General features: G+C 37.9%; 1 non-coding gene across 1 annotated transcript; it reads left to right on the top strand.

The window, feature by feature from the left end:
• Positions 1-16,025: 16,025 nt before the first annotated feature.
• On the top strand, positions 16,026-16,132 carry LOC114505782. The gene has a single exon (XR_003685254.1). It is a non-coding gene; the product is annotated as a U6 spliceosomal RNA (small nuclear RNA).
• Positions 16,133-16,794: the final 662 nt, after the last annotated feature.

The raw sequence follows: 16,794 nt of genomic DNA, 5'->3' as shown, positions 1-16,794 counted from the left end.
TTGCCTGCAAGATTTCTTTTGAGAAATCAGCTGATAGTCTTATGGGAACTCCTTTGTAGGTAATTGTCTCCTTTACTCTTGCTGCTTGAAAGATTCTCTCCTTATCTTTAATCTTTGGTAATGTAATTATGATGTGCCTTGGTGTATGCTTCCTTGGGTACAAATTCTTTTGGACTCTGTGAGCTTCCTGGACTTCCTGGAAGTCTATCTCCTTTGCCAGATTGGGGAAGTTCTCCTTCAATATTTGTTCAAATAAGTTTTCAATTTCTTGCTCTTCTTTTCCTTCCAGCACACCTATGATTTGGATGTTGGAATGTTTAAAGGTGTCTTGGAGCTTCCTAAACCTCTCCTTGTTTTCTTTGAATTTTTTGTTCCTCATCCTATTCTGGTTGAATGTTTATTTCTTCCTTCTGCTCCAAACTGTTGATGTGATTCCCGGTTTCTTTCCCATCACTGTTGGTTCCCTGTATATTTTGCTTTCTTTCACTTTGGGTATCCTTCATTTTGTGACTGAGCTCAATCAGTTCCTTGAGTACCCTAGTTACCTGCGTTTTGAACTCTGCATCAGATAGGTTGTCTATCTCCTCGTTGCTTAGCTCTTTTTCTGGAGTTTTGATCTGTTCTTTCATTTGGGCCATATTTTTTTTGTCTTGGCGCACCTGTTATGTTGTAAGGGGTTGGATCCTTAGGTATTCCTCAGGGAAGGTCAACTCAAACTCAGGGCAGGTCAACCCTCTTTGCTGCATTGTGGCACTGTGAAAAGGGATCAGATAGTGAACAATGTTGATTGCTCACTCCACTATATCCCCACTTTCCAACGAACTCTCATGTGTTCCCCACCCAGAAGGTGGGAGTTTCTCTCACCTTCGCAAACCCCACAGTTTTTTTACAGCTAGAGGTTTTGGATTTTTAGTTTCCCAGTCAGCCAGCCCCAGCCTTGCCACCTGTCCTCTCTGCCCATCCAGCTGCCTGTCACAGCCCCACCTGCCAGTCTGGATGAATGTTTCTCTAACTCCTTGTTTGTTGGAGTTCCATACAGTTTGATATTCTGGCTTTTCTGGTTGTTTATTGTTTTTAAATTGGTTGTTATCCTTCTTTTGGTTGTGCAAGGAAGTGAAGTGTTTCTACCTATGCCTCCATCTTGGACAGAACTCTCTAAATTAATTTGCATTTTTATAATTATGGGTGAGTTTTGATATTTTTATGTTTGATGGATACACACACACAGGAGGGGGTACCAAAAGACTCAGAATTATCATCTGGAGGGTGAACCCTTTCTGTACAGGCTTCCCTTGCTAGGTGAATGTTCTAGGAACCTATCTGTACTTAGATATTTTTTGATCTACTCATTTATTGATGGGAACTTAGGTTGCTTCCAGCACTTGGCTATTGTAAACTGTGCTGCTATGAACATTGGGGTGCATGGGTTCTTTTGAATTGCTGTTTCAAGATTCTTAGGGTGTCATTCAGCAGTGGAATTACCAGGTCAGATCAAAAGGCACTTCCATCTTTAGTGTTTTGAGGAAATTCCTTACTGTTTTCCATAGTGGCTGCACCAGTATGCATTCGCACCAACAGTGCACTAGGATTCCCTTTTCTGCACAACCTTGCCAGCACTTGTTTTTTGTTGATTTGTTTATGATGGCCATTCTGACCAGTGTGAAGTGGTATTTCATTGTGGTCTTAATTTGCATTTCTCTGATGGCTAGTGGTGCTGCACATCCTTCCATATATCTCTGTGCCCTCTGTATGTCCTCCTTGGAGAAGTGTCTGTTCAGATCCTTCACCCATTTTTTTAAATTGGGTTGTTTGTCTTCCGGGAGTGGAGTCATGTGAGTTCTTGCTATATTCTGGAGATCAAACCCTTGTCTGAGGTACCATTTGCAAATATATTTCCCCATACACTTAGTTCTTTTTTCATTTTGCTGATGTTTTCTTTAGCCATGCAGAAGCTTTTTATTTTGATGAGGTCCTATTTGTTTATTCTTTCTTTTATGTCCCTTGCTCTAGGGGACATATTGGTGAAAATATTGATGTATGGAATATCTGTTATTTTCCTGCCTATATTCTCTTTTAGGACTTTTATGGTGTTGTGACTTATATTTAAGTCTTTTATCTATCTTGAGTTTATTTTTGTGTATAATGTAAGTTCATGGTTGAGTTTCTTTCTTTTTTTTTCATGTAGCTTTCTGCACACACCCAGACCCAGCAGAGGGAGCTGCAAGCTGTGGATTGCTGATGGGTAGTCACAGGTGGGTTTGATTTAGGCATGTGCCAGCGTCTTGCTCAATCTACCTAATACACAGAAACATACACAAGGAGGCAGCCAAAATGGGAAGACAAAGAAACAGGCCCTGATTGAAAGTACAAGATAATTCTACAGAAGAACTAGATGAAATGGAGACAAGCAATTTATCTAACAGAGAGTTTAGAGTAATGATTATAAGGATACTCAACAGCATGAAAAAAGGCACAGAAACCATTAAAAAAGAGCAGTCAGAAATAATGTAATATCTGAAATAAATAATACACTGGAAGAAATAAACAGTAGGTTAGAAGAAGCAGAGGATCAAACCAGTGATTTGGAAGACAAGGTAGAAAAAACACCCAAGCAAAGCAGCAAAAAGTAAAACAAAATTTTAAAAAAATGAAGCGAGCTTAAGAAACCTTTGGGACAATATGGAGCATAACAACATTTGCATCATAGGAATACCAGAAGGAGAAGAGAGTGAGCAAGGGACTGAGATCTTATTTGAAGAATTAATAACCAAAAACTTCCCTAATCTGGTGAAAGAAAAAGACACACAAGTCCAGGTAGCTCAGAGAGTCCCAAACAAGCTGGACCCAAGAAGCCTACATGGGGACACATCATAATTCAAATGGCAAGGCTTAAAGACAAGGAGATAATCTTAAAAGCCACAGGAGAAAAGCAGTTAGTTACTGCAAGGGACCACCAATGTGACTGTCATCTGATTAGTCATCAGACACATTTCAGGCCAGAAGGGAGTGATGTGCAATATTCAAGGTGATGAAAAGCAAGGACATACAACCAAAGCTGCTTTACCCAGCAAGACTATTATTTAAAATCTAAGGAGACATAAGGATTTTCCCAGACAAGAAAAAGCTAAAGGAGTTTGTTAACACAAAACTAGTACTGCAACAAATGTTAAAGGGCTTTCTTTAAGGAGAAGAAGAAAAAGAGAGAAAAAAAAAACAGGCAAATAGTCTAACAATAAAATGGCACTAAATATGTATTTATCAATAACGATTTTAAATGTCAATGGCTTAAATGCTTCAAACAACATACATAGGGTAGCTGAATGGATAGAAAAACAAGCCCCATATATATGCTGCCTCCAAGAGACCTACCTTAGATCAAAAGATACACACAGACTAAAAGTTAAGGGGTGGAAAAAGATATTTCATACAAATGCAAAGGAGAAAACTGGGGTAATCATACATATATCTGACAAAATAGACATTAAAACCAAGGCTACAGTAGGAGACAAAGAAGGACATGGTGTAATGATAAAGGAAACAATCCAGCAAGAGGACATAACCCTAGTGAACATTTTCACACCCACATAGGAACACCTAAATATGTGAAACAAAACTTGATGGACATAAAGGGAGAGATGTACAGAAATACAGTCATAGTTGGGGATTTTAACACCCCATTGACTTCAATGGATAGATCTTCCAGACAGAAAATCAACAAGGAGAGAGTGGCCTTAAAAGACACACTAGATCAAATGGATTTAATTGATATCTTCAGAGCATTTCACCCCAAAGCAGCAGAATATACATACTCTTCAAGTGCATATGGAATGTTATCTAGGATTGTCCAAATGTTAGGACACAAGTCTCAATAAATTTAAGAAGACTGAAATAATATCAAGCATCTTCTTCTCTGACCACAAGGCTATGAAACTAGATATCATTCACAAGAAGAACACTGTAAAACAGAAAAAGTCATGCAAGCTAAATAACATGTTATTAAACAATGAATGGATTAACAAAGAGATCAAGGAAGAAATCAAAATATACCTTGAAACACAGCAATACAAAATCTATAGGACACAGGGAAAGCAATTCTAAGAGGGAAATCCATAGCATTACAGGCCTATTTCAAAATACAAGAAAAGTTTAAATAAACAGTCTCACTTTACATTTAAAGGAACTTCAAAAAAAAAAAAACAATGAACAAAACTCAAAGTGAGTAGTAGCTAGGAAATAATAAAGATCAAGGAAGAAAGAAATTAAATAAGCTCAAAAATTATACAAGAGATCAATGAATCCAAGAGATGGTTCTCTAAAAAAATAAACAAGATTGACAAACCATTGAACAGACTCATCAAGAAAAACAGAGAGAGGACCAAAATAAATAAAATCAGAAATGAAAGAGGAGCAATAACAACTAATGCCAAAGAAATACAAAGGATGTTGAAAAAATATTATGAACAATTATATACCAACAAATTGGGCAACCTGGATGAAATGAATAAATTCCTGGAAACATTCAATCTTCCAAAACTAAATCAGGAAGAATTAGAGACTCTTAATATACAGATTACACTGAGTGAAATTGAAGCAGCAATTAAAAAATTCCCAACAAACAAAAGCCCTGGACCAGATGGCTTCACAGGTGAATTTTACCAAACATTCCAAGAAGAACTAACATGTATTTTTCTCAAACTATTTCAAAAAATTTAAAAGGAAATAGGTTCCCAAGCTCATTTTATGAAGCCAGCATTATCCTAATTCCAAAACCAAATAAAGATACTACAAAAAAGAAAATTATAGTCCAATATCTTTGTTGAACATAGATGCTAAAATCCCCAACAGAACATTAGCAAACTGAATACAGCAATGCATCAAAAAGACTATACACCATGATCAAGTGGGATTTATTCTGGGAATGCACGGTTGGTACAACATTTGCAAATCAATTAATGTGACTCATCACATAAACAAGATGAAGGATAAAAACCACATGTTATTATTAATAAACGCAATAAAAGCATTTAATAAAATCTAGCACACAGCAAAATGGGAATAGAGGGAACACACCTGAATATAATAAAGGCCATATCTGACAAACCCACTGCCAGCATCATTCTCAACAGACAGATAAGTTCATGTTAAAGGAGGTAATCATCACCAAGCCACTATTATATGAAATGTTAAAGGGATTTATCTAAGACAAAGAAGATAATAATATGAACAATAAAATGACAACAAACTCACAACTATCACAAAATGAACCTAAAAGAAAAGAAAAACAATGAAAACAAAAACTAAGCAAACAACTAGAACAGGAACAGAATCAGAGATATGGACATTACATGGAGGGATTTCAGTGGGGATGGGGAAAGGAAGAATAGGGAGGAAGAGGTACAGGGAAGAAGAAGCATAGTTAGTAGGCATAAAATAGGTGGGGAGAGATAAAAATGGTATAGGAAACAGAAGAACTTATATGTACAACCCATGGACATGAACTAAGGGAGGAATTCTGGAGGGTTGGGGGAGCAGGACAGAGGGGGGATAAAACGAGAAAAATTGGGGAAAATGTAATAGCATAATCACTAAAAATACTTTTAAACAAACAAAAACTACAAGCGTTCTCCTTAAGATTGGGAACAAGACAGGGATGTCCACTTTCACCTCTCTTATTCAACATAGTACTGATGTCCTAGCCACACAGACAAGAAGAAGAAATAAAAGACATCCAAATTAGAAAGAAGAAGTGAAACTGTACTCATTTGTAGATGACATGATACTGTACATGCAGAATCCCAAATATTCCACCAAAAAACTAATAGGACTGATAAATGAATTCAGCAGTATACAACATCAATATCCAGAAATCAGTTGCATTTTATATTGCAATAAGGAACTAACAGAAAGGGAAATTTTTTAAAATCCTATTTACAATTGCTTCAAAAAGAATAAAATACCTAGGCATAAATCTAACCAAGAACATAAAAGACCTGTAATGGGAAATTATAAGGCATTGAAGAAAGAAATTGAATAGATAGAAATAAGTGGAAACACATACCCTGTTCATGGATGGGATGATTTCACACCCTTAAAATGTCCATACTGCACAGAGCAATAGATTCAATGCAATTCCTGTCCAGATTCTAATGACATACTTCACAGAACTAGAACAAATATTTCAAAAATGTATATGGAACCACAAAAGGTCCTGCATAGCAACAGTGATCCTGAAAAAGAAGAACAAAGTTGGAGGTATCACGCTACTTAATATCAAACTATCATATAAGGCCATAGCAATCAAAACAGCATGATATTGGCATAAAAAAGACACATAGATCAATGGAACAGAATAAAGAGTCCTGAAATAAACCCACACCTTTATAGTCAATTAGTATTCAACAGAGGAAGCAAATACATACAATGGGCTAAAGATCATTTATCCAGTAAATGGTGTTGGGAAAATTGGACAGATACATACAGAAAAATGAATCTAGACCATCTTCTTATCCCACACACAAGAGTAAATTTAAAATGGATGAAAGACTTAAATGTTAGACCTGAAATCATAAAAATCATAGAAGAGAACTGACGCAGACACTGGCCCACAGTGTCCAAGGCATTGTTGGGAGCCACTCTGCCTGGTTTCAGGAGCTGTAACCCCCATATGGCTAAGGCTGAGTGAGTGACCTTCGGACCAGAAGCCACTAAGGAGACAAAGCTTGTCTCCCTGGCAGGAGTGCCGTTTCTGCTCCTTTTTCCATAACTGGCCCCCAATGCTTGATCAGTTAGCCAATGACGGGTAAGACTCCCCAAGGGAGGAACAACCTAAGACAGGCATGATCACGTGGAGGCCCCAGGGAAGGACTTGGGGGGCTATGGAGAAAGGGGGTGATGGACCCTCACGCCCTTACTTCCCCTGCCTGACTGAAGCCTGAAACAATGACAGAGGGCAGTGCAGCCCTGTGTTGGAAAGGGCGGGTTTCCCTGGGTAATCAGGCCTGAGAAAGAATACACAAACTCCTGTGAAACCTGCTTTGCTAAGAATGTTCTTAATTAAATGATAAAGGCCCAAGCAGGAAATGAGTTTGTTTCCCAAAGTTTTGTAGCCTTTTAGCAGATAGACCCTGACTCAGAATAAGCCCTTATAGTTCTTTGTAGTTTGTATACTATCTATTGTTTGATCCTTACTGCCTGACAATGATTAATGAAATTTACCTGTATTCCTGTGCAATTTAAAAGCCAATAAAAACCTGTGAAGGGAAGGATCGGGGCACTCTCCTCTTGAGAGAGTACCAAGGCCACTCAGAGGCACACTCCCCTTGAGATGGTAGCCGTGCCATCCCTTTTCCTCCACAGGACTCAGTAGCCTGTGTGAATTTATCTCCTGTCTCATCCATAACGCCATGAACACTGCGGGCTGGTGCCTTATAGCATTATAAGCATTATAGATGAGATGCAATAAATTCACATGGACTACCGAGTCCTGTGGAGGAAAAGGGATGGTGTGACTTCTCTCTCAAGGGGAGAGGAAGCCTCAGAGTGCCTCTGCCACCCTCTCAAGAGGAGGGGCCTAGACCCTTGCCTTGAGAAGCTTTTATTAGATTTAATTTGCATAGGAATACAGGGTGTATATGTAAAGCTCATTAATCATTATCAGGCAGTAAGGATCAAACAGTAGATAACATACAAAGAACTCTGAGGGCCTATTTTGAGTTAGGGTCAAATAGTTAAATGGCCATAAAACTTTGGGGAACAAACTCACTTCCTACTCGGACCCTTATCATTTAATTAAGAGCATTCTAAACAAAGCAGGTTTCACAGGATTTTACATATTCTTTCTTAGGCCTGATCACCCTAGGGAACCCACCCTTTCCAGCAAAGGGTTGTACCTACCACCGGCATTGTTTCAGGCTTAAGGCACTGTTTCAGGCTTCAGTCAGACAGGGGAAGTAAGGCAGCCAAGAGATCAGGAGACTTTTCACAGACAGAATGTGGACTCAGGCTATATCAAAGCCAAGGGGCGAGGGTCCATCAGCCTTTTTCTGTAGCCTCCAAGTTCTTCCCTGGGGTCCCCCGTGATCATGCCTGTCTTAGATCGTCCCTCCCTTGAGAAATTTTATCCGTCATTGGCTAACTGATCAAGCACTGGGGGTCAGGCAGGGTGAAGTAAAAGAGGCAGAGGTGGTGCTCCTGCCAGGGAGATAAGCTTTGTCTCCTTAGTGGCTCTGGTCCGAAGGTCACTCACTCAGCCTTCGCCACGCGGGAGCTTACAGCTCCTGAAACCAGGCAGGGCAGTTCCCAACAGAGAACATAGGCAGCAAAATCTCAGATATAGCTCATAGAAATATCCTATCAGATATATTGCCCAGGCAAGCGAAATAAAAGAAAAATAAACAAATGGGGGACTTCCGGCAAGATGGAGGAATAGGTGGACGCACCGTACCTCCTCGCACAACCAAGAACAGAACAATAATTTACAACAATGATTTGCAGTCCTAATATCAGAACTGTCAGAGGATTTATCTAAATGGAAGTCGGACAGCCAAGAAGTAGAAGTAGACCCGTACATCCAGACTGCTAGGGGACAACGAGCCGAGCGGGCGCGGGGCTGGCGCGCGTAGGTCGGGGCAAGTTTGGCGCAGGATCTGCGCGACAGCCATCCGGGGCGCAAGAGCGCAGCAGTGATCCCTGAGTACGCAAGCAGCAGCTGGGGGAATCAGTGGGGCAGCGATTGTGGACCAGGGCAGAGCTCACGGCCCAGAAGCCCAGGGAAGTGTCTGACTCCAGGAGAACGGAACTGTCACCATTGATCCCTCCTGTCCCCGCTCCTGCCCCCACCCCCACATATAACGTCACAATCTAGCAACTAGGGCGCCCAGTCCCGGTGAACACCTAAGGCTCCGCCCCCCACTGTAACAAGAGCGACCAGACCGGAGGAAAAAATAAATAAATAAAATAATAGGAGAGACAGGGAAAGACATAAGACATGTTTCCAGCAGAACAGATTAGTCCCCCAGGACTCATCCTTTTGAGTGACTAAGAAATAGCCAATCTATCAGATGCACAGTTCAAAACACTGGTGATCAGGAAGCTCACAGAATTGGTTGATTTTGGATGCAAATTACATGAAAAAATGCAGGTTACCATAAAAGAGATGCAGGAAGATATACGGAGGAGAGCCAATAGTGAAAGGAAGGAATCTGAGTCTCAAAACAATACAGTGGACCAGAAGGAAGATAGAATCAATCAAGCAGGAAAGCATGATGAAATAAGAATTCAAAAAAATCGAAGAAAAGCTTAAGACCATCAAGGACACCTTTAAACGTTCCAACATCTGAATTATAGGGGTACCAGAAGGGGAGGACCAACAAGTGGAAAAGTTATTTGAACAAATAATAAAGGAGAACTTCCCCAAACTGGCAAAGGGAACAGTCTTCCAAGAAATCCAAGGAGCTCAGAGAGGCCCAAAGAAGTTGGACCCAAGAAGAAACACACCAAGGCACATCATAATTACATTAGCCAAGGTAAAAACGAAGGAGAGAATCCTAGAAGCAGCAAGAGATAAGGGGACAGTAACCTACAAAGGAGTTCCCATCAGACTGTCAGCTGATTTCTCAAAAGAGACCTTACAGGCAAGAAGGGGATGGAAAGAAATATTCCAAGTCATGAAAGACAAGGACCTACATCCCAGATTGCTCTATCCAGCAAAGCTCTCATTTAGAATGGAAGGGAAGATAAAGTGCTTTTCAGATAAGGTCAAATTAAAGGAGTTCATCATCACCAAGCCCTTACTTTATGAAATGCTAAAGGGACTTATCTAAGAAAAGAAGATAAAGAAAAGACATGAATAGTAAAAGGACAGCAAACTCACAATTATTAACAACCACACCTAAAGCAAAACCAAAAGAAACTAAGTAAACAACTAGAATAGGAACAGAACCACAGAAATGGAGGGCACATGGAGGGCTAGCATCGAGGCGGGGGGAGGAGGAGAGAGGGGGAAAAGGTATAGAGAATAAGTAGCATAGAATGTAGGTTGAAAATAGATAGGGGGAGGGCAAGAATAGTATGGGAAATGTAGAAGCTAAAGAACTCATAAGTATGACACATGGACATGAACTAAAGGGGGGGAACGTGGGTGGGAGAGGGGGTACAGGGTGGAGGGGAGTGAAGGGGGAAATGGGACAACTGTAATAGCATAATCAATAAAATATATTTAAAAAAAAAAACAAAAAAAACACCAAATGGGACTATATCAAACTGGAAACTTTTTGCACAGCAAAGGAAAACATCAATAAATAAAAAGGCAACACAGAGAAGGTGACAACATATTCACTGATATACCTGATAAGTGGTCAATATCCAAAATTTATAAATAACTTACAAAACTCAACACTTAAAAAATGAAGAACCCTATTTTAAAAAGGGCAAAGGCCCTGGCTGGCATAGCTCAGTGGATTGAGTGCGAGCTGTGAACCAAAGCATCGTAGGTTCGATTCCCAGTCAGGGCACATGCCTGGGTTGCAGGCCACAGCCCCCAGCAACTGCACATTGGTGTTTCTTTCTCTCTCTCTTTCTCCCTCCCTTCCCTCTCTAAAAATAAATAAATAAATCTTTAAAAAAATAAAATTAAAAAATAATAAAAATGGGCAAATGACCTGAATACACACTTCTCCAAGAGGACATAGAGAAGGCCTATAGACAAATGAAAAGATGCTCAATGTCACTAATCATCAGAGAAATGCAAATTGAAACTACAATGAGATTTCATCTCATATCTATCAGGATGGCTATCATCAATAAATCAACAAACAACAAGTCCTAGTAAGGATGTGGAGAGAAGGGAACGCTTTTGCACTGTTGGTGGGAATGCAAACTGGTGCAGCCACTATGGAAAGCAGAATGGAGATACATAAAACATTAAAAATGTATCTACCTTTTGACCCAGAGATCACTTTTCTGGGAACATATCTGGAGGAACCCAAAACACTAATTCAAAGGAACATAAGCACCCTTACGTTCATTGAAGCACTATTTACCTTTGCCAAGATATGAAAGCAGTCCAAGCGTCCATCATTAGATGTGTGGATGAAACAATTATGGGATATTTACACAATGGAATACTACTTGGCTGTAAAAAAGAAGAAAGTTTTACCATTTACAACAGTATGGACAGACCTGGAAAACATTGTGCTAAATGAAATAAGACAGTCAGGGTAAGACAAATACCATGTGGTTTCACTCATATGTGGAATCTAATGAACACACTGAACTAAAAAATGGAACAGCAATAGATTCGTACATAAAGAGCAGGATGACAGGTAAGGCAGGGGGCAGGGATTAAGCAAAAAGGAAAAGGTACTCATGGATATGGACAACACTGTGGTTATTGTGAGGGGGTATAAGAGGACTAAATGGTAATGGAAAACAAACAATAAAAATCATTAGGAATTAAACAATAATAAAGTGTACAACTTTATAAGTTTTGACATATATGTATACCCATGGAAACTACACAATCAAGATAATGGATATATCCATCATTTCAAAATGTTTTGTCATGCCCTTTAGTAATCCACAATTATGCATTCCCCACACTTCCTCAGATTCCATCCCCACACAACCACTGATCTGCTTCCTGTCCCTACAGATTATTTTGTATTTTCTAGAATTTCATATAAATGCAATCACAGAGCATGTACTCTTTTTTTTTTGTCTTTTTTACTTGGCAGAATTATTTTGAGTTTCGTTCACTTTGATGTGTATATCAATAATTCATTCCATTTTATTGCTGAGTAATATTCAATTGTCTGGATATACCAAAAATTTATACATCCACTCACCTGTTGATGGATATTTGAATTGCCGCCACTTTGGGGCTATTATAGACAAAGCTGTCATGAGCATTCATGTACAAGTCTTTGTGTGGACATATGATCTCATATCTACTTAGGGGTAAAATAGCTGAGTCATATAATAAGTGTATGCTTAACATTTTACAAAAATGTCAAGCTGTCTTCCAAAAGAATTCTACCATTTTATGTTATAAACAACAATATATAAGAGTTCCTGTAGCTCCATATTGTTGTCTACATTTGATATGATGTGTTTTTTTAAATTTTAGCCATTCTAATAGGTGTGTTGTGATATTCCATTATGGTTTTAATTTGTGTTTCCATAATGACTAATTATATTTAGTATCTTTACATGTGCTCAGTTGCCATTCACTATCTTTTTTGAAACCTTTTATTTTTTCAATTACAGTTTACATTCAATATTTTTTATTAGTTTTAGGTGTATAGCATAGTGGTTAGGCAGTGATATACAGTACTAAGTGTTCTTCCTGATATTTCCAGTAGTGCCTGTTCAAATCTTTTGTCCACTTTTATTCAAATATTTTAAAACCTTGCCTGAGGACATGTTTATTGATTTTAGAGTGAGAGAAAGCAAGGGAGAGAGAGACAAAGAGGAACATCAATGCGAGAATCATTGATTGCTTGCCTCTCGCATGTGCCCCAACTAGGGACTGAACCCACAACCTAGGCATGTTCCCTGCCTGGGAATTGAACCCATGACCTTTTGGTTTACTGGACAATGCTTCAAACAACTGAGCCACATGGGTCAAACTATTCAAATTTTTGATTATTGAGTAGACTAATTGGTAGAACATAGTGTATTTTTCCATTTATTGAAGCTTTCTTTAATTTCTCTCATCTATATTTTATTTCAGTGTTTCATTATTTTATATTAAACTTGATTTGCAATTGTTCTTTACTAGAATATAGAAATACAATTAACTTTTGAATATTGGTTTTCTCTCCTCCAACCTTGTTAAACTCACCAATATTTACCATGTTTTTGGAGATTCTACAGGGTTGCTCATATTTGATCGTATTGCCTACAACTACAAAGACTTTCTAATTTTGGCAGTTTTTATTTCTTTTTCTTGCTTTGTTGCACTGGGTAGGCTTTCCAGTACAATGTTGAATAGAAGAGCAGACATAGTGAATAGATGTCTGAATGGAGGCATCTTTACTTTGTTTCTGATATAAGGGGGTAACATTTAGTCTTTAACCATTATATAATGGTTAATTATATAAATGTTAACTTTAATAATGTTATATAATGTTAATTATATGATGTTAGCTCTATATTTTTCATAGATTTTTTTTTCAGGTTGAGAATATTCTGTATTATTTCTAGTTGGCTGACAGTTTTATCCAGAATGGATGTTGAATTTGTCAAATGTTTATTTTGTCTATTGCAGTGATAATTTTTTCCTTTAATCTATGAATTTGGCAAGTTTCATTGATTAGTTTTTTGATATTAAAGCAACTGTGGATTCCTGGCATAATTTTCACTTGGTCATGATGTATTATCCTTCTTATATATTGCTAGATTCAGTTAGTTAAAATTTCATAAAGATATTCTTATTAATTTTGTCCACAAAAGATATTTGTTTGTAGATTTTCTTTTTTTGTAATATCTCATTTTGGTATCAATGAATGCTGGCCTCAGAGAATGGATTAGGGAGCATCCTTTTCTCTTCAATTCTCTATAAGTTTATTTATAACTGGTATTTCTTTCATTTGCATTGTTTATGACATGAAATATGCTGTTATCCTTAACTTTTTTGCTTACTACATGATGTGCGTTTTTGTTGGACTGCTTTTAGGATATCTTTACCACTGATTTAAGGCAATTTGATTATGATATTTATATGTATCATGCATGGTAATTCCTTGTGTGATTTTCCTTCATGTTTCCTCTGTTTGGGGTCTGTTGAACTTGTTGGATCTATGAGCTTATAATTCTCAATTTGTAAAATTTTTGTCTATTATGTATTTAGATATTTTTATTTCATTCTCTTATCAGGATCTGTGGTTACACTTATATAGGCTGCTTGAAGTTTTCCAACAGTTCAATGATACTCTTAGATTTTTGTATTTTTTTTTCCTGTATGTTTCATTTTAGCTAGTTTCTACTGCTATGGCTTTAGGTACAATAATTTTACTTTTGCAATCTATAATCTAATATTAATCCCATCCAATGTATTTTTCATGTCAGACATAGTTTTCATCTTCAGGATTCATATTTCAGTCCTTTTGAAGTCTTCTGTCTCTACTTAACCTGTTTAATCTTCTAGTATTTTTAAACATATGGAATGGAGTTACAATAATTGTTTTATGCTTTTGTCTACTAACTTTATCATATATTATTTTTATCAGTTTCAATTGATTGATTTTTATCATCATTATTTGTCATTTTCTTACCTCATTGCTTACTTGATAATTTTGATTGGATTACAGACATTGAATTTTACCTAAATATATTTGTTTTCCTGTGCTTATTCTTCTTCTAAATCTTTTAAAATATTTTATTGATGTAGACAATAGCCAATATACAGTATTATATTAGTTTCAGGTGTACAACGGTGACTCAACATTTATGTATACCTTACAAAATGATTACCTCAATAAGTCTAATAGCCACATGTCACTACAAAGTTATTACAATATTTGTTTTCCTATATGTATTCTTGAGTTTTGTTCTGGGATGTGTTTAAATTATTCTGAAATGGTTTAATATTTTTGAGTCTTGCTTTTAAGCTTAGTTAGGCAGGGTGAGAGTACCATTTCGTCTAAAGGTAGTTTTGTCCCAGTCCTCACATAAGACCTTCCTGAGTACTCTACTCAATGCTCATGTGTATATTTTTGTATTACCGCCATAACAAATTTCTGCAAACTCAGTGGCCTAAAACAATGCAAATTTCTTTTGTCATAAGTTCAAAATCAATCTAACTAGGCTGAAGTCAAATGTCTTTAGAGATGGTTCTTCTGACGGCTCTGAGGGAAGAATCTGTTTTCATTCCAATTTTTTTCAGTCTCTACTGGCTGCCTATTTCTTGGCTTGTTGCTTTTTCTCTATTGAAAGTCAGTAGCAGAGCATCTTCCTCTCTCTGTCTCTGTCTCTCTCATTCTAAGGGGATTAGGGCAAGGACATCTTTGGAGGGCCATTATTTAGCCTACCACACTATGTATGATGTTTTCTACTTTTTTTTTGTAGAAACAAGAACAATGTTTTTGCTCTGTGTGAGTTTCGAAGATTGTTTCCTCTAATCTTTTAAGTGGTTATTTCTCTAGTCTTGGGTAGTATTTTTTTCCACTGGCGCATGCTGATCAGTAGTAACCTGAATACTCTGCAAATCTCTAGAGCTCTCTCTGTGTCCAGTTTTCTCCTCTCTGTTACTCTGTCCTGTGAACTCCAGCAGTGTTGGGCCTCCCTGAACACCTTGTTGTTTCTGCTCAAATCAGGGTTATTGCTCTGCAGCCTGGAATCTCTGTCCAACCAGTAAACTGTGATAATCACAGGTTTACTTTGTTTCATTTCCATGTGTTAAGAATCAATTTTCTCCAATGCCTTATGTCTAATATCTTGAGACCCATTGGTTCATATTGTTTTATAGTTTTTTGAGATGTTTCAGGAAGACAAGAAAACCTGGTCCCAACTTAAATAGAATGAAAGTAGAGGTATTATTTTTCAAATACTCTTGATATTCTAACTGTTGTGGTCATAGAAGTATATAAAATAGGGTCCTATAAAAACAATAATATTTCATAATTCAAAACCACTAAGCAATTTTATCTACAAGTAATAAGCTAGACACTGTGAATAATATAAATATTCTCTCTGGTCATGAGAGATAGGTACATTCTGGAGGATAGAAGTCCAAGATGAAGTTTTTGGCAGGGTTGGTTTCTTCTGAGGAGTATGAGAGATAATCTGTTCCATGCCTCTTACACAGATTTTGGTGATTTGCTGGTAATGTGGAATTTTTGGCTTGTAGACAGTCCCCCAGCTTCACATGGTGTTTTTCCTATGTCTCTTTACATTGTCTTCCTTCTGTGTATGCCTGTCTCTGTGTCCATATTTCCTCATATTATGAAGATACCTGTCATATTGAATTGGGGCTCACTGTAATGACCTCACTTTAACTTGATTATCTCTATAAAGACTCTATTTCCGTGCTTGCTTCAGCAGCACATATACTAAAATTGGAACGATACAGAGAAGATTAGCATGGCCCCTGTGCAAGGATGACACGCAAATTCGTGAAGCGTTCCATATTTTTTTTGCCTTCCCCCTCCAACTGATGACAAAAAAGAATAGGTGGAGGAGGTGAACACCAGGATACCCACTGGAAGAGGAAACCCAACAACAAAGGAACCACTAACAGATAACAGCAGAAGAAGGCGAAGGAGGGAGTAGTAACCACACAAACCTCAATCCAGGACTTATCTGGAAATACAACTAAACAGTAGAGACAGTACCCAATACAAACAACTGAACAAGATTTCTTTAAACCTTGTACACACAGAAGAACCAGCTTCAACACAACCTGCCCTCACCAGCACAACAAAATGCAGAAGGTGGTGGACAGAGTGACCCACATTTAACCAGCTGGCGGGAAGGAACCACCAAAGAAAGACTCAACAACAATCAAAACCCAAAGGCAAACACAAAGACAACTTAAACGACAGCCCAAGACCAGTGAGCTTGGGGGGTCAAGGAAACAGCACCACTGAAACTCACTGCTATTCTACTAAAGAAGTTCACAACATAAACCCAGGGAGCCAGAACAGATCAATATAAGAAGATGAGGCGAACAAGAAGAGTCTCAGAAACAATGGGAAGACAAAGAAATAATCCCCAAATGAAAGGAAAGGAGGAAGCCTCAAAAAGAATGCTAAATGAAACAGAGGCAATTCAACTATCAGATATTGAATTCAAAGC

This window comes from Phyllostomus discolor, chromosome X (assembly GCF_004126475.2).
Source record: "Phyllostomus discolor isolate MPI-MPIP mPhyDis1 chromosome X, mPhyDis1.pri.v3, whole genome shotgun sequence".
Classification (NCBI taxonomy): domain Eukaryota; kingdom Metazoa; phylum Chordata; class Mammalia; order Chiroptera; family Phyllostomidae; genus Phyllostomus; species Phyllostomus discolor.
The sequence above is the reverse complement of the archived record's forward strand: the minus strand, read 5'-3'. Positions and strand labels throughout refer to the sequence as shown.